General features: G+C 31.9%; 1 pseudogene; it reads left to right on the forward strand.

Moving 5' to 3' along the window:
• The first annotated feature begins 1,332 nt into the window (after nt 1-1,332).
• Nucleotides 1,333-20,261, forward strand: part of LOC115888675 — a 49,189-nt pseudogene continuing 30,260 nt past the window's right edge.

Here is a 20,261-nt window from a genome sequence, read left to right on the forward strand (position 1 = left end):
ATTTTTCTCTTCTTGAACTGGAAAAAGAATTAGATGATTTCTCTTTAAAATAAAGAAGATTTTTAAAATGAAACTCTTAAATTAATTGCAAAAGAACTATATGTGGAAAAGCACAATACTTTATAAGACTTGATGCAATAATTTATTTTCTCACAACTTAACAGTTTACGATCAACATTTTATATATTTTTTCAAAAATCCTTAGTAAAATGAATAATATATTTTTTTCATTGGAATCGCATAATTCTATCCTTTTGTGGCGTTTGTTATTTTAATTATAATTAGAATATATTAATTATTATTTAAAAATTTGAAGACCTAGACGTACATAGTATTTTTTCTTATTTATTTGTTAGTAAGATGTTGTTAGTTAATAGGAAACTATGTTATAGTTTGTAGGATTCTGATTACTTAGTTCCGAGTTATTGCCATTTAAATATAAACAGATCTAACCTTCTCCGACCATTTTATTTTAGAAGGTATATGTAAAAATGTTTCAAACAAAAAAAAATCTGAAATTTTCTATGCAAAATTTTCTAAAAATTCTATATTATTATTAGCCATTGCAGTTGATCTTAGTAGCGGCCGTTCTAGGAACTTGTAAATAATTTTCAGCAAATTCTAATGCCATCTTTGATAATATTTTTTATTCTGCAGGCCCTACGGCTAATAATTTCCGAGATACAGTCGAGAGCCATTCTTCGTAGGACGCTCGGTAAATATTAATTTAGAAAAATATATTGTTGCGGACCCGTGTGAACTCGGCCTTAGGCCTGGCCACTCGGCTATGACTCATACGCCCGGCGATGTTCGAGAACGAATAAGAAGCTGGTGAGACGAAGAATACCGCTAAGAATTTTCGAGACAAATCTGGATTGTCTGTTTCGCTCATATATAAGCCGGCGCCTGAAGCCTGAGGATGAGAGAGAAAAACAACCGGTCGACGCGTACAGTTACAATCGCCGCGCTACATTCAAAATAAATTCTTTCTAGATAAATAGTTATAAATTGTTTGTAAATAGTTCTTTAAGTCTTTTATCATTATTGTTTTTGTTAATTAGTGTTAAATAAATTGTGTTTAAATAAATTGTGACTTTCTATCCACACGGAACCGACGAAAAACTTAACAATATTATTACTTGCATTATTACTCTATGTTGTTACTATTGTAAATAATTTTTTATACGCCCTATATAAAGAAGCCACAGAGGGGTTTCACCTTTTCCCTTTGTTCAGAGAAACCAAATTGACACAAATTAAATCATTTCACCGCAAACAAGATTAAATAAAGCCCTAGAAAACAATAACTTGTTTCAGTCGTTGTTCGGTGTTCGGAATAGTAATGTTGAGTTAAAGACCCTAAAAGAATTGTTTCTCGTGTGTGAAATAATTTTGCTAACCTGTGTCTAAAAAGTTGGAGGTGTATTACTATATTTAAGAACGTTGATTTTTTTGAATATTTTTATATTTTTTTGAATTTTCAACTCTAACTATTCAAGCGAAATAACTATAAAAACAAAATATTTTACTTGAAATAATATAATAAACTACATATTTAGAAATATTTTTACAATTATAAATACCATTGTACAATATTAAAATCTCTACTAATTTAAATATCAACAAACAGTAACATAACAGTGTGACCCACTCAAGACCGGGCACCCTCCATAAAATCTTAATCTTAAAAATTAGCGATTTTTTTTCAAAAAATTTGAGTACACCCCTACATTCGGCATCCCCCAAAACAGTTCTGTACCAAATTTCGTTTAAAAATATTAATTATTAATAATTCTGCAGTTAAATTAAATAATTCCCTATTTTTGCCAATTTAACGATGAGTTATCAAGTAACCCTTGAAAAAAACAATCCACGACAACGAGTTTTATTACAAACAATGATAAAAATACTACAAGCAACACAATAACCGAATAATAAGTTAAACATATTCAAATAATTCTAGTTGCTTCTACCAGCCATCCATTCAGTTCAATACATTTGTCGCATCTTTTTCTTAGATTAACAGTTACATTCCTAAGCCGCTGTGGTGTAATATTTGCAGAAGCCTCTGTAATTCTAATACGTAATTCATCTACAAATTGAGGTCTAGACTTGTAAACTTGTTGCTTTAAGAAACCCCAAAGAACGAAATCAAGGGGTGTTAGGTCCGGGGATCTCGGTGGCCACTCAATTAGCGGGCTATTTCGACCTATCCACTTATTTTCAAAATTTTCATTTAACCATTCCCTGACAACTGCCGCGTTATGCACAGGTGATCCGTCCAATTGAAATTTTAAATTCAAACGGGTTTGGCATGGTAAATTATGTATTGCATCCCAAAAGTCATTAATCAGAAAATTCAAAAACGTTGGACTATTCAAATTTCTCTCAAAAAAATATGGACCAATGATTCTATCATCAAGTATGCCACACCACACATTTAATTTCTGAGAATACTGTCTTCTTGTATTGATCACCCATTCAGGGTTTTCGACTGCCCAGAATCGCGAATTTTGAGAGGATACTACTCCGTTTGTACTAAATGTTGCCTCATCACTAAATAAAATTTCTTTTAAGAAATTTCTATTATTTAAATACTCTGCTTGAGCCCATAAGCAGAATTCTAATCGTCTAACATCATCTCCGTTTTCCAAAGTGTGTAAAATCTTTGGTTTAAAGGGTTTAACTTTATTAGTTCGCAAACATCTCCTAATATTTTCCCTTGGTATATCCAAATCAACACTGGCGCCTCTAATGCTTGCACGAGGATTGTTACGAAAATATTCTAATATTTCCTCATTCCGCCTATTTATTCGATGTTCCGGCCTTCTGTTTTTTAGTAAGTATTTTGACACACAACCAGTTTCATTAAAAACTCTATTTATTCGTTGAACCGTGCTTCTACTTACTGCAGGTCTGTCGGGATGTCTGTTGTTAAATTCTCTGGCAGCTTCTCCTGCTTGAAGATAGTTATCACCCACTAAACGAATAATTTCAATTTTATCCCTAATATTTAATTGTTCCATAATGCAAATAATATTTCTTGATACAACACTTTTCTGCGTGCTATTAAATTAATATTCAATTCTACGCTGCAAGAATTGACAGCTAATAAAACCCATTGTTGTGGATTGTTTTTTTCAAGGGTTACGTGATAACTCATCGTTAAATTGGCAAAAATAGGGAATTATTTAATTTAACTGCAGAATTATTAATAATTAATATTTTTTAAACGAAATTTGGTATAGAACTGTTTTGGGGATGCCGAATGTAGGGTGTACTCAAATTTTTTGAAAAAAAATCGCTAATATGATTTTGCAAATTTTTCACCACAAAAACTTTATTAAGTAGGCCTTGTTTTTTGTGAAATAACATGACATTGAGCCCTAAAGTACATTTTTTGAAACTTTATATTTGAAAAAAAAATCATCAAAATCGGACTATAAACACAGATTTTATGGAGGGTGCCCGGTCTTGAGTGGGTCACACTGTATATACAGGGTCGCTTTTATGTATAGACACGGTCGACTATTAGGTAAAATATAGGAAGTACCGCAAAAAGTTAAATACAAAAGTTATAGGATTTGTAAATATCTATCAGCGAGTAATAAATTTAAGTATACAGGGTCGTTCATAAAGTCGTGGCACATCAAAGTTTCATTTTTTTAAATAGATCTCCCTGTATATTATTACAAATTTCAATTCTTCGTTCAATTCTAAACAAAAATCGAAGTACACACAATGTACCTCAAAGCAACCGTTTCCGAGTTATTGACTTTTGAAAATATCACTTAAACAATTCGATTTAATTAATTTCGATCTGTTTAGTATGATTTAATGATGCCTTTCTGCCGAAACTGTGATACTGTTGTAATGGCTTTTTAAATTCCTATTAGCTACTAGTAAATTTAAGTATACAGGGTCGGTCATAAAGTTGTGTCACATCAAACTTTTTTTTAAAAGAAACTCCCTGTATATTATTGCATATTTCAATTCTTCCTTCAATTTTAAATAATAACCTTAATACACAATGTACAGGGTGTCCCACTAAGAATAGCTCTCGGCTGTATCTCGGAAAGTATTAGCCGTAGCGGCTGCGGAAAATATATTTGTAACTAAAGAGGTTATGAGAAATTGGTGGAAATTATTTTCAAGTTTGTAGAACGACCGCTAGGGGGCGCAACTGCAACAAAAAATAAGAAAATGGAGTTTTTACACAATTTTGACTAGATAAGCTGTACTATAAATAACAGCTTCATAATTTTCAGTAAATTTTGAATATTTTTTGTTAGATCCATTTTCCCCTATCTACCAAAATAAAGTGGTGGGGGAAGGTTAGATCTGTTTTTATTTGAATATTAATAACACTGGACTGGATGATCGGAATCCAACAAGCAAGGGCTCGTTTAAAAGAGTGTTTCTTACTCTATATTGTACCATATAAACAATAATAATATGCTTTTGAACGTAGACGTTAGGGAGCGTTGTCTTACAATTTAACAAACATTGCGCGTTTTTTCAAAAAAATTAAGTGCAATAGTATATGCAATTTTAGCTGATTGTAAAGAGTAGTAAAAGCTTAAAAAGTCAGCGAAAACCGCATCTTGATATCTTCTTTCAAACAAAGATATTAGCAAAATTATAATAACTACCAAAAAATAAGCCCTTAATTACCTTATTTTTACAACACGGTATCCGTAGCCCTCTTAATTATGCCCATTCTAACAAAAAAATAAGATAGAAACAGTTAGTTTATTTTAAAATCGACGAAATACCATAATACCAGAGGTATTAATATCTAATAATTAAGATATTAATAACAGTGAACAAGAAACGATGATCCGGTGAAGTCATGGTAGGCTTTGGAAAAAAGTTGCTTTTGACGTAATAGTATAAATGTCAAATTGTTATTAGATCAACATTTTGATAGTCTTATCAGCGTTTTTTATTTTTTAATTGCTTTTTCAAAATGCCAACAACTTCAACTATTTCAAATAATAAAGGCATTTTGAAAAAGCAATTAAAAGATAAAAAAAACGCTGATAAGACTATCAAAATGTTGATCTAATAACAATTTGACGTTTATACTATTACGTCAAAAGCAACTTTTTCTAAAGCCTACCATGACTGAATCATCGTTTCTTGTTCACTGTTATCTTACTTATTAGATATTAATACCTCTGGTATTATGGTATTCTGGTATTTCGTCGAATTTAAAATAAACTAACTGTTTCTATCTTATTTTTTTGTTAGAATGGGCATAATTAAGAGGGCTACTGATTCCGTGTTGTAAAAATAAGGTAATTAAGGGCTTATTTTTGGTATTTATTATAATTTTGCTAATATCTTCGGTTTGAAAGAAGATATCAAGAAGCGGTTTTTGCTGACTTTTTAAGCTTTTACTACTCTTTACTATCAGCTAAAATTACATATACTATTGCATTTCATTTTTTTGAAAAAACGCGCAATATTTGTTAAATTGTAAGACAACGCCCCCTAGCGTCTACGTTCAAAAGCTTAATATTATTTTTATATGGTACAATATAGAGTAAGAAACGCTCTTTTAAACGAGCCCTAGCTTGTTGGATTCCGATCACCCAGTCCTGAGTTATTAATATTTAAATAAAAACAGATCTAACCTTCCCCCACCACTTTATTTTGGTAGATAGGGGAAAATGGCTTGATCAAAAAATATTCAAAATTTACTGAAGATTATGAAGCTATTACTTATAGTATACCTTATCTAGGCAAAATTGTGTAAAAAATCCATTTTCTTATTTTTGTTACAGTTACGCCCCCTAGCGGTTGCTCTACAAACTTTAAAATAATTTCCAGCAATTTCCCATAGCCTTTTTAGTTATAATTTTTTTTTCCGCAGCCCCTACGGCTAATACTTTCCGAGATACAGCCGAGAGCTATTCTTAGTGCGACACCCTGTACATAAATTGAAGAATTAAAATGTTAAACGAAAATTTTGACATTTCCAGACTTACTATACTCTCATTTTATACATCTATAAATGCTAACTTGAGAACTAATGTCAAATATTATTAAGTATAACAGTTTCGGCAGAATGGCATCGTTAAATGAAACTGAACATATCGAAATTAATTAAATCAAATTGTTTAAGTGATATTTTTAAAAGTCAATATAACTCGGAAACCGTCGCGTCGGAAACGGTTGTTGGTATGTGGTACATTGACATACATAAAAGCGACCCTGTATTAGAATATATATGTAATTTTACAAAATTATTGCACAGAGTGTTTTAAATTTAAGGGAAAAAACAACCCCTCGATTAACCCTGTACAATAAGCCAAAAACTAAAGCTTTTTTGAGTACATTTACAAAAAACATTTTAAATTTGACGAAACATTTCTCCATTGCGTTTTTTCTGCATCTGAGTGTATACAGGGTGCTACAAATTCGAGGTACGAGCATTGGTATCTCGGAAACCGTAATAGATACGAAGATGATTAAATTGGGGCAAAGTTGCGCCTTGGGCTTTTCACCAAGATGCCATCAAAAAAGTTTTAAAAATTTCAAGGATTGCTGAGTTTTTTGGAAAAAAGGGATTTTTTTGAAAACTAATTTTATTTTTTCCTGTCGTTACTTTTTAGAAAATCAAAAAACTAATTGAACATTCTGCCACTTTATTAGGACTATCTAATAGTATTTTTAGATTTTCAAATCAGCTGATAATTTGTGAGATACAGAGGCCAACTTAATTTTTTTAAATACGGACCTGCATTTTTTATTTCAGATTTTGAAAGAACTCAGTCTCCTGAGTACAATGATATGCCACACTTAATACTTTTTTTGTTTTGGGTACCGGGAACAACAACAAAACTATTTAATTATTATTTAAAAAATTTCAACCTCGACTGTGTTTTTTAAACTGTTTAATCTGATTATATTCATCGCAACAATTTTGATCAGTGCTAATTAAAATTGAATAAGGAAAATTGAGCCAATTGAAAGATTCAAATAAATAATATCCAGATCAGCAATTTAAAGATATTATTTTTAATTTTTCTTATTGTGAATTTGAAATTCTCAGTGTGCGATCTAATAATTTACATAATATTTATCGTAGTTATTATGAATAAATTAACTTCTACAAATTAGTTTCTAAAGCTTTACATAGTCTACATGTTCGGAAGGGTTACCACCCTCTCTATTGCACAAATTTATTTTTTGTTCAATTTTATTTATAGCTTTTGAATAGAACTTCTTATACTTTCGAATGCATTTTGTACTCTTTATTGCAACCGTCGAGATGTGTTGATTTCACTTTTTTGTAAAATTTGGACCTGTCGAATTACTTGACGTCATCAAACGGTTTTCTAAATAGTAACGACAGGAAAAAATAAAATTGATTTTCAAAAATATCCGTTTTTTCCAAAAAACTCAGCAATCCTTGATATTTTTAAAACTTTTTTGATGGCATTTTGGTGAACATCCCAAAGCGGCAACTTTGCCCCAATTTAACCATGTTCGTATCTAATACGGTTACCGAGTTACCAATGCTCGTACCTCGAATTTGTAGCACCCTGTATAGATCAACACAAAAAATATAAAATTAATTTTATACCTATATCAAAGGTTTTTAAGCGAGTGGCACTTTCAGTGTAAATTTATGCTTAAAAAAACATTTAACTTTGAGTCAATAATTACCAACTTTCTCATAAAATCTCCATTCCGGAAATACACCATGTTTAACTTGTACCAATCGATAAACAAGAAAGAACAGGACGAAAAAGAATCTCCAGTGATTGGCCACGAAGATGGTACCAAGAACGCACCTCCAGATCGAGCAACAAACGCAAAAGATTCGTAGAAGAGCACATAGCGCTGCAGAATTTTCGGACACAGTACTGACCGCAGCTGCCAAAGGGCTGCTTTCAAGAATCGCAGTCACAGTACTGAGAAGAAAAGTGATGGGGATGAAAGCAAGGGTACTTCGCAGAGAGCTGATTCTATATCGAAAGTACTTTTTAGTTTTCGGAGGTAATGATTGTTATAAAATACTGATTTGAAACTTAATTTGAAAAAGCATATTCAAATATAGAAAGATATTGCAATATACAGAGTTATTCACCACATACGACAGGAAGTATTGTAGCTACATGATTAGATTTTTACAAATTATAAGTTTTGGGTTCGTTGAAGGACTATTAGAGCTACAATTTAAAAATATTTTTACAAGATACAGAATGTCCCAAATAAATAAAAAATATCAAAGTTGTATTTTTTTAAATGGAACACCCTGTATATTATTACATTTTTAGTTTCTACGATTAAAATAAAGGCAAATTTGATTATAGTTTATTACACTTAAACCTTACCGTTTTTGAAATATTTTCAATTTTGTGAAATTGCAGTAAGTTTTAAGGCTTCATTTCTCCAAGGATATCAAAGTTTTAAATACTAAATATTTACTGAAGTTTATTTATTGATCAGTATTGTGTTGCAATAATAAAAATAATACTACCTCATACATAGTGTCTAAAATTTTATTTTAAATAATTACTAGCTTTAAACGGCAATAACTTGTTTAATTTAAATGGAACGCCCTGTATATTTTAGGAGAATCAGATGCATAATTTAATTGTCTATCAAATTGTATTTTTTACCTATTTTTTACCTATCCCTTCAAGTTTTCGTAGAAAATGCATTTTCTTATAATTTAGACCTCATATATACCCATGGAATATTGACATTTTAGATTAAGCAACAAATGTACAAAATGTACAGGCTAGTAATATTATCGTTTTTAGCAAAATGATAATATTACTAGCCCATTTGTATGCAAAAAGAAAACTATTTAAATCTTTATAAAAGAGTATATTATTAATTAAATATACCACCATTATTTCCGCCCAAATACTAATTATTTTTTTTTTGCGATGAGGAGGGAAAAAATCTTCCATAAGACACCCATAACTGGGTAGTGCCGGATTCCTACCAGCTAAAAAAACCCTCCTCGTTCAAGTAAGCACACCACGCCGGAACCGCTTACGCATTACTTCGACGTGGGGGCTGCCTACGCCATGTGGCGTTGTTCCTCTTTTTTACTTAGTATATTATTTATACATTTATTTACTGTTTCCCATAATAATTCACCTCCCTCAAGGCTTCTCATTAAGTTCGTTTCAGTGAAATCCAGTCCACTCTCCTTCTTAAAATGATCTCTCTCATCCTTCCATCTTGGACAGGAGAACACATGTTCAACGTCGTCTATTTGACCACAAAATAAACATGATTCAGAGCTTGCCCGCCGCATCTTATAGAGGTATTTTCGGAAGCACCCGTGTCCAGACAGCATTTGTGTCAGGTGGTATCCCACTTCACCATATCGTTAATATGGAAATACTAGTTAATTACTAGTTATGGAAATACTAATTAATTACATACTTAATTATGCTCCTTAATAAATTATTCTAATAAATAAATGTGGATTTGAATCAAAAATCAATATAATAATAAGTTATAAAAATGAATGTCTCTGTTGTTATAAATAAACATTTGTTAAAAAATGAAATATCATTTTTGAGGTGTTACTTTTTACCACAATGTCTAAAACATATAAAAAATTCAGTTTTTTAGTATTTGGAGCAATTATTATTAATAAAGGCAAACAGTCAATTAATGTAATTTAAATACTGGAATTATATTAATTGGTCCTCTTTAACAAATATTTAAACAGTTTTTTTATTTTTTAATGAAATAAACAAACTATATCGACAATATTAGTATCTGTACTCTTTAAAAATTTGGTACTGCTTTAAAAATAATCTAAAATGTCAGTATTCCATGGGTATATTGATAAATAAATTTAAAATTACAATAAAATGCATTTTCTACGGAAACTTGAAGCGATAGGTAAAAAATGGTATAATACAATTTGATAGACAATTAAATTGTGCATCTGATTCTCATAAAATATACAGGGTGTTCCATATCATAATATAAATTTTAGACACTCTGTATAAGGTAGTATAATATTTATTATTGCAACACAATAACTGATCAATAAATAAACTTCAGTAAATATTTAGTATTAAAAACTTTGATACCCTTGGAGAAATGAAGCCTTAAAATTTTGACTGCAATTTCACAAAATTGAAAATATTTCAAAAACGGTAAGGTTTAAATATAATAAACCTTTATTAAATTTACCTTTATTTTAATCGTAGAAACTAACAATGTAATAATATACAGGATGTTCCATTTAAAAAAATACAACTTTGATATTTTTTATTTATTTGGGACAGTCTGTATCTTGTAAAAATATTTTTAAATTGTAGCTCTAATAGTCCTTCAACGAACCCAAAACTTACAATTTGTAAAAATCTAATCGTTTAGCTACAATACTCCGTGTCGTATGTAACTATGTTAACTGTATAGAAAATGCTTCAATCAAAATGTAAACAAAAATGTAAAGAACAAATGACTGCAACTGTCAAATCGATTGGTCTCAATCATTTCAGATTATCTGGTCAATCAGTCATCCCTATGACAAGATTGATAAAAAAATCTAAATTCACCCCTCATACCGTTGGTTAACCTCGATGATTGATTACGTACTTTAAAAAAGACTATATTTTTATGATTTAAGTACAAATGTATAGTTTTTAGATTTTTTTCCTATACTTGGTAGTATAAGAAGGTATTACTTGGCCATATTTCATAGTTCGAGGTCATCGGAAAATACCCTATAAATTTTGATTCCCTTGAGAGCGTCGAAATATACGTTTTTTTGCGGCATAAACCACTGTATCTTTTTTTCCGTTAACTTAGAAGTTTTATTTTTTCACAGCTTCAAAGGACTGTAGACTTGAGTATACTAAGGGCTGGTAAAGGTTAGTTTTGGGTTGAGATTTCCGTATGTAAGAAAATTAGAATGCGTTTATAATGTACTGAACAAAGAGAGAACAGTAATAACGTTGCCAAACATATGAAATAAATCGAGAGACTGTGAAGATTGCTAAGATACATGGAAGGGGATATAGCAGATTCGTCACGGTCGACCGGTCGACCCAATCAGTACTTAAAATTCTAGGTAAAGGTGGGTGTATATCATGCGTTCAGCTTCACGATTTAATTACGTCTTGTGGTACTTAATTTGTTAACGAGTCATTGTAATTTTCCCTATAGCTTGTAAATTTTTAAGTGCAGATTAGAAACACTTGTACGTTTGGTAAAAATAAGTGGAAATGAGTTGGTGTTTGACAGTGGTCGCGCTATTAGAACTCTGAAGTCAAAAATCGATGTCTCGAAATCCATTAGAAATAATTGAGTATATATATTTCTATCTATTCTAAAAAGTTACACGATTGCTGAAAATTGCTATGCACTAAAAGTAAATGTGTTTTTGAAAAAAAAACAAGCCTGTCCAATTATTCTTATTTAAACATCTTGTAAAAGATCCTGAACTTCAAAATAAAAATAGTTTCAATATCTAAAGTGGTTCTTGAGTTATGGCGTGTTATGTGTTAAAAAGTTGAGTTTTTAAATTATCGCGATTACTGATGTTTTCTTGTTATAAAAAAATAGACACCTTAACGATATCCTTATAATTCCATTTCAGATGCTCAGAAGCATATCTAATTTTATCTAATTATCTGTTTGAAAAAAAAATCTGTTAAAAATAAGCGGTTTACGATAGTGATTTTACTTTATTTGATAGGGAAAGGCGTACCAGAGAAATGTGGCAACGCCGCAACGGCACACCGTTGCATTTCTCCCACTCCGTCTTAATAAGATTCCTATGCGATTTACTTCCCACACATGTAAATACCAACCCAAAAGTAAGAGTTGCCAGTACGGTATGGCTTTAATTTCAATTCCATAGCTCCACGCATTTCCAAGATAAAGGGTCTTGACAGACAGACTGACGGACAATAAAGTTATCTTATAAGTGTTTCCTTTTTTTGTCTTTCAGATACGGAACCCTAAAAACTTTTAATAATTTTCAATTATTTCAACATATCAAAAAATTGATTTATTACGTGAAAACTTTTCTTGTTATTTCAATAAAGGAAGTAAATTTTTGAATTGATATATGTTTTTAACCCATATATGCTAGTGGCTCTACAGTTTAGTCTATAAATAGCATTCATGAAATATTTAATATGCTAGATAATATATAAAGGGAATAACCTCCGGCCATTAGATATATATAGATCATTCTATTTTTGAATACAAATTAACATGTTATAAATTAAAAAACTGTACACGCTTAGTATGAAGTACATGCATGTTTGGCGTGCATTATCTTTTTGTTAAAATTCTTCTCTATTTATGAATATTACTTTATTTATACCTTTTATATTAAAGTTTCAACTGAATGAAAGATATCTAACTAAAGGAGAGACAGAACATTGATAAATTATTAATTTATTTAGATGTTTTTGGTTGCAACTTTAAGCTGTAAGGATTCTAACTATAGCCAAGTATAATTAAAAATATAAAGAATTTAGAATAAAAATCTCTTTTTTGCTAGAACTATGACCAAACTTACAGTACCACAATACACCAAAACACTTTTACTTTTACACTGGACGCGCGTTTCGCTAACCATGTTAGCATCATCAGCAGATGATTATAAACTAAGGTACAATCTAAAAGTTGAGCGTTTATATACTCGCTCAGTGGGCACCGAGTGGGCGTGGCAAAATCTAGCCAACCGAGTCAGAGCCCACTGAGCGTAACAGTTAGATTTCCACCACTAGAGTAGTAGGAACAAAGAACTTGAAGGAATTGGACCGTTGACTCTGTTTATACTATCTTTACATTTATTAATTCTGATGCTTTCATATGCATCTAATTGCCTGTAATTTGAGACTTGTTTAATTAATTTTAAATTATTAAGATCTATATAATGTTCTTTATCAACAATATGTTCGGCCTCTATGGTAGCGACCAAAGAAGAAAAGTGTACCGGAGGCCAGGTGAGCGATTCGCAGAATGCTGCATTGAGGAGCGGATTGCTTATGGACGGTTCCTGCATGATCTGGGATGCAATTTCTATGACTGCGCGAACCGACCCAGTTTTCACCCCCAACTCAGTTCAGATCGAACAGTCATACGAGACGGTCGTGCTTTCGTTTCGTTTGTGGACCGCCGGTATTGAACGTTTGTTTTGTTTTGTTTTGTTTGGATTTGTCGTGTGTAGTTATTCGGTCTTGACCCGACCCGATTCAGTTCGCTAGTTTTCGCTGAACGTGCGTTTCTGCTTTATTTTATATAATTATTTTTATATAGATATTTTTTTTAAACGTGACCTAGCTTCGTTGACATTGACACTGTTTTTATTATTGAACTATACTGTCTTGTTTAATTTAATATTTTCCGATTTTGCTGTTCCTTTACACTTCCAAATGGCAGATTTTAAGTGTGATTTGTGCCAAAAAACCATCTCGGAAAAGGACAAATATAGACTTCGTTGTAGTGGGGAGTGCCGCCGCAACTTTTGTATGACCTGTACTGGGCTGGACAAGACAACCACAAAAGTGATCCACCAGCAAAACTTATTAACGAGTATCTAAATCGACTCTTACTCACGAGATATCCTCATCGTATCATCCAACCTACAACCATGAAGGAACAGTGTGTGTATAGTGTGACATGAGTGAGCAATCTAAAATAGATTTAAAAACTTCTGTGGTGACTTTTATGACAATTGTCTTTAATATCTCGAGGTATATCGTCTCTAACAAACCTTTCGAGATTTTGCTCCCATGTTAACATATAATGATCTCCATATTGTTGCGGACCCGTATGGACTCAGCCTAACCTGACTAATATGTCCCGCCCCCATATGACCTTAATATCGCATTAAAGAATAGACGCCGTAATGATTCATAGAACGTTCGAGAACAATCGAGTTCCACTGGAATAGAGTCGTACATACGAGAGCATTCTAAACCTTCTCTATGCACCTAATGATCTAATGGACTATTCGAGAACTGTTTAGCTGTGGGTATATAACCCGAGGCCTGTGCAAAGGAGGACGGTAACAACCGGTCTACGCGTACAGTTTTACGGCGCTAAATTCAAAATAAATTCCTTTTAGATAAATAGTAAATAAGTGTTAAATAGTTATTTAAGTAGTTTTATCGTTATTGTTTTGTTACTTAGTGTAAAATAAATTGTGTTTAAATAAATTAGACTTACTACCCATCCACACGGAACCGACGAAAAACGTAACAATATAATCTCCTCGGTGTTTGAGTTCTCACTGATAATGACACTAATTCATCAGCTGTTGTATTCTTTTTAGCAATTAAAGTGTTCATTCAGAAAAAAGTTCAAAGGCCTAAATTTATTGTAAAATTAAAGTAGAAAAAAAACTAAAACAATTTAGAGAGAGAGAGAGAGAGAGAGAGAGTTTTTATTTCCAGTTAGGTGTTGGGAATGGAGATAACGAGAATCAATTTACTTGATTAAATCCTTAAGTAAATACCAGTGCAATAATATTCTGTATTATTTGGTCTATTTTATTCATTACAGTTGAGGGTTGGAACCTTTGGTGTTACACAGCAAAATAAAAACACTAAATCACCACAATACACCAAAACACGTTTACTTTTACACTGGACGCGCGTTTCTCTAACCATGTTAGCATCATCAGCAGATGATTATAAACTAAAGTACGATCTACAAGTTGAGCGTTAATATACTCACTCAGTGGGCACCGATTGGGCGTGGCAAAATCTATCCAACCGAGTCAGAGCCCACTGAGCGTAACAGTTAGATTTCAGCTACTAGACTAGTAGGAACAAAGAACTCGAAGGAATTGGACCGTTGTCTCTGTTCATACTATCTTTACATTTATTAATTCTGATGCTTTCATATGCATCTAATTGCCTGTAATTTCAGACTTGTTTAATTAATTTCAAATTATTAAGATCTATACAATGTTCTTTATCAACAATATGTTCGGCAACGCAAGATTTATCCGGTCTACCATATCTTATCTGTGCTAAATGTTCTTTAAATCTAGTTAATATTGATCTTCTAGTTTGCCCAACATATTTCTGATTACAATCTTTACAAGAAATTTCATAAATACCGACCTTTCCAGTGGAGCTGTTTTATCTTTTGGATTACCTAATAATTGTTCTAATTTATTATTAGCACTATACACAAGTTTATAATTGACATTCTTAAAAATTCCTTTTAGACCACGGGATAACTCTCTATCAAACGGTATTGAAAAATATTTTGACGTATCTTTCTCCACTTGAAAAGTCGAATTTTCAGAAATCATTAACCTATACCTACGTTTTCTAATTAATTTATCAACTGTGAAGGAGAATATCCATTACACTCAGCTACATTCCTAATGTAATCTCTTTCTATTTCATATCTTTCGTATCATATCTTACGAAAGATATGAAATAGAAAGAGATTACATTAGGAATGTAGCTGAGTGTAATGGATATTCTCCTTCAGAGTTGATAAATTAATTAGAAAGAGTCAATTCCTTCAAGTTTTTTGTTCCTACTACTCTAGTGGCGGAAATCTAACTGTTACGCTCAGTGGGCTCTGACTCGGTTGGCTAGATTTTGCCACGCCCACTCGGTGCCCACTGAGCGAGTATATAAACGCTCAACTTTTAGATTGTACTTTAGTTTATAATCATCTGCTGATGATGCTAACATGGTTAGCGAAACGCGCGTCCAGTGTAAAAGTAAAAGTGTTTTGGTGTATTGTGGTGATTTAGTGTTTTTATTTTGCTATTTTATTCAGTTGAATTGGTAAAATGTACAGGGTGGTCCGAACTGTATTCCGGAAACTTCGGCAACATATTCTGTAGATATAATTACAAAGTAATTTTTATAAGCAAAAAAGTTCATATAAATGTATGTCCTAAAATGATTTTTTTCATTTCGGAGATACAGGGTGTAGAAATATCATTTTTATTTCGATATTTTCCAAATAACTTCTGAAGTAACGGCGATATATTTGGATGAAAATTGGTGTCTGCGAGTTTTGTGGCATAAGAAATTTGATTTTTATGTCAATATGACTCTTTTTTGTAGGGGGCGCTACCTGCATGTGTTTAATTGTTCTGAAGAGTAATACTTTTTTGTCCGTACCCGTATAAAACTACTGAGTGAAAAAATATACATTTCCATGATATTTTACGTAAAAAATGTCTCTTGATAAAAATCGCTACGAGCAACTTTTCTCAAGATATTTGGAATGGAAATAGTCAATACTCGTCATTATTGACAAAAAATAAACATGTTGGAAAACACCCTTTTACGCAGAAAACGTCGTAAATGTATAATATTTTTTAGTCAGTAGTTTTATAGAGGTACGGACGAAAAGTTCATACAAATTTTTCGTATCAAAAAACTCCCAGACACCAATTTTTATCCAAATATTGACGTTACTTCAGAAATTATATGGAGAAAATCGAAATAAAAATGAAACTTTTACACCCTGTATCTTCGAAACGCAGCATGTTAAGGTGCGTTCACACCGGCTGCTCTGCTCTGCGCCCCACCGCGCGAAACATTTTTTTAACATGTACTTTTGAAGTGTATTTTTTTAGCGCGCACAAAAGTATATGTTAAAAAAATGATTTACGCAGCGCGGGGCGGCGCAGTCGAGCCGGTGTGTACGCACCTTTAGGACATACTTTATACGAACTTTTTTTACGACATTTAGACGAACTTTTTTTACTTGTTTTTATAATCTGAATTCTGATTCAGAGTACAGTTCAGACAACCGTGTATATCGTTCATTATTTTTTTTTGGCAGACACATTTTTCCCCCAATTTTTATTTTCAAAACAGTGATAATAATTAATAAAAAAATTGTCAATTATTCAGGGAACCTAAATCTGCGAAAATTAAGGAATGTATTTAAAATAAAAATGTTTTTTATAATATCTATACCTCTTTGGCAGGTCTATTTCTTGAAAACCGTATTTTACAAAAAAAACAACTTTTTTATAGTTTAGATAATATTTTTCTCGATAATTTAAGCCAAATATTGTACTCGTAATCTACGACAATGATGTGCATAAACATAACACAATGATGTGCATAAAATTTTCAACATAGTTATTCTAGTTTTTTTTTCTAATGCATACTAATCGAGAATTACCGCGTGTGTGATACATCCAGAAATTTAATACACTGTAGTTTTTCATTCATAACGATTAAACTAGTAAAAGCAAATAATTTAAAATTAAATAAAAGAACATCTAATGAGTATTTCGCGTGTTTTATTTCAGAGTATGTTACTCCAAAGCGTGTTCAATAAAAGAGAATCAGAGAAAACAATGAACTTAGTGACATTATAAATAGAATTAATTTTAAAAAATATATTTAAGCTTATTTTAGACCTATAATTTTTTTTTAAATAAATATTACTCGTTTGATTATTGGATAACATGCATTTATTAACTATTTTTTTATTTCTCTTAGACATGACTCAGCTATTTGATCCGTGACTATCTGTTATAAGTTATAGCATTAATATATTTTTGCTTGTAATCAGCTTCATGCAAACTACAAATTAGTTTTTAGATAAAGGCCATAAAACATTCTTTAATTTTATAAAGTAACTTTATATTGTTGTCAGAAAAACTAAAAAAAATATATTGAGAAATATTAAAATATTAGAATTAAAGAAACTTGTTAAAAAGTAAAATAAAACATTTAATCATTTTTATTAAATCGTATGCTTTCTTAATGTGAGATTATGCAAAAGATTGTTGGTACTTTGTGGTAGTTTGTTAGTAGACCGATCCTACTTCTGATATCAGAATGTAGTACGTATTTTTCAAATAAAATACTGGATTTTCTTTATAATAATAAATAACTCCTTTATACCCTTGTAGAACTCAGGATTGCTTAAGAGCGACCCGACATTCTCAATTGCCTGTTCTAGATTTGCGTACCAACTAGCTATATCGAGCGTAGTATTTCTCTGAACCTATCAATCTCCCGTTACATGATATCTAGAGTCATTCCCTAAAGTATAAAGGGCTAAATCTCACATGTATAAGTGAAAGGTCCAGGGGAATAACTTGATAGGCGTTAATTTCTTAATTTAAGGATTTTATAATATTATAGTAGGTTTCACCGGTGCTTACAAATATATAACCTCTGCAGGGCAATAAGTTGTTAAATCCTATGATATATGCCTAGTAGAAATATAGAATACACGAAAAGAAGTTGATAACCACCAGCCATTTGCTCTCCTATAAAATTAGTGAAATGGCGCTTATCATGTTTTCCCCTGGACCCTTCAAATACAATTAAGATGTTTCCTTACATTTTGATTTAAATATTTGGTACGTATATTGAGAACATATAAAATTAATGTGAACAAATATATTTTATAAAATAATATATTTTAAATACGTTACCAAAAAAGTATTAAAGTAATTCCTTGATTCTTTTTATTCCAAAAATATAAAAACTTTGAAGTTTTTTTTTTGTTAGATCATAAATTTCTAATTAAAATATTTCTTATCACGGCACGCCATATGAAGTCTTTAGACGAACATTCTTTTAAGTTCTTTACCTTTTCGTTCGTACATCATATTATATTCATATCAATCATCTCCAGGAAAAGATTAAATATCGCTTTTTTATGTATTTTTTTTCAAATTAGATCCGATATGTTTAAACGTTAACAAAATCAACCGGGAACTGAAAATAAACTTACGTGCATAGAAATCGGCCCACTGTGAACTTTTGGTTTTAACTGTGTCTTTTAGAATCTATTTATCATGGCAAGTAAAAAATATGAGCTGTTTCAAAGACAATTTAACACGCTTTAATATAAGGTAATAATTTATAATTATTCAGGGTACTTATAGTTTATATGCGTACCAACGGGTAAACAAATAAAAGGTATTTGTGTTGTGGTGACAATAAGAATAAAAAACTTGTCAAATATTGCAATTACTTACTTTGTAATCGAATTTTTCACATTGTTCTTTTATTCTTTGATTAGTTGTGATTCATTGTTTGATTAGTGTTACAATTTAATGCATACATCACCGGAAAAAGCCGCCCAAGTAATCGCTTTAATCGAAAATGGACTTAAACAGAGAGCTGTAGCTCGGCAACTGCATATGACATGCGGAGCGGTTCGAAGAGTGTGTGAACGATATGAGGAGATAGATCCTTTCGTAGTCGACCTGGAACTGGTGGAAAGAGATATACAACGGATCGTGATGACCGCTTTATTGTGTCAACAATGTTAAGAAATCGGCGTCTAAATGCTATTCAGGTGCAACAACAGCTCCGTGAAACACGAGGAGTGACTATTAGTCAGTGGACAGTAAGGCCAAGATTGAAGGAAAGTAACATGACCCCCAAAACACCCGCAATTGGTCCAAAACTTACCCCAGCTCATCGTCAAGCACGCCTGCGCTTTGCACTGGAACATCTGAATTGGACACTAGAACAATGGGAATCTGTTTTATTCTCAGATGAGATCAGAATATGCCTCTATGGTAGCGACCAAAGAAGAAAAGTGTACCGGAGGCCAGGTGAGCGATTCGCAGAATGCTGCATTGAGGAGCGGATTGCTTAATGAAGGTGGTTCCTGCATGATCTGGGATGCAATTTCTATGACTGCGCGAACCGACCCAGTTTTCATCTGTTGGGGCGACCGTCGGCACGGGAGAGGAGGTTTAAGTGGTGCTAGGTATATTGAGGAGATTTTAGCAGTTCATGTGGTACCTTACGTCGACTACATTCGAAACGAATTCACTTTTATGCATGACAATGCGAAGGCACACACATCAAGAATCGTACACGATTACATTTCGGGGAAGTCGGATTTCGGGTTATGGAATGGCCAGCATGCAGTCCAGACTTAAACCCGATAGAACATTTATGGGATGAGCTAAAACGAAGAATTCGTACTAGACGAAGAGCCCCAACTTCTATCCCAGAGCTCATTGTTGCAGTAGAGGAAGAGGGCTTAACATCCCGCAAGAAACAATATCAAATTTGATCGAATCTATGCCAAATCGTATGAGAGATGTTGTCAGAGCAAGAGGGGGTCATACCCATTGTTGAAAATTTAGTTTAGTTAATTGTCCGTAAATAAATGAATAAATAATAACATACCTCTTAGTAATAAAAAACGATAATTTGTTTCATGCATTAATTTAATAATTTTAATTCAAAGAAACCAAAATACAAATTAATATCTCTAATATTTTTTCAAAGAATATGAAATTGTCTTTCTAACAGCATGTATTTTTTCTTAAT

The sequence above is a fragment of the Sitophilus oryzae genome, unplaced genomic scaffold (genome assembly GCF_002938485.1).
Source record: "Sitophilus oryzae breed Bouriz unplaced genomic scaffold, Soryzae_2.0 scaffold_1167_pilon_pilon, whole genome shotgun sequence".
Taxonomy (NCBI): Eukaryota; Metazoa; Arthropoda; class Insecta; order Coleoptera; family Curculionidae; genus Sitophilus; species Sitophilus oryzae.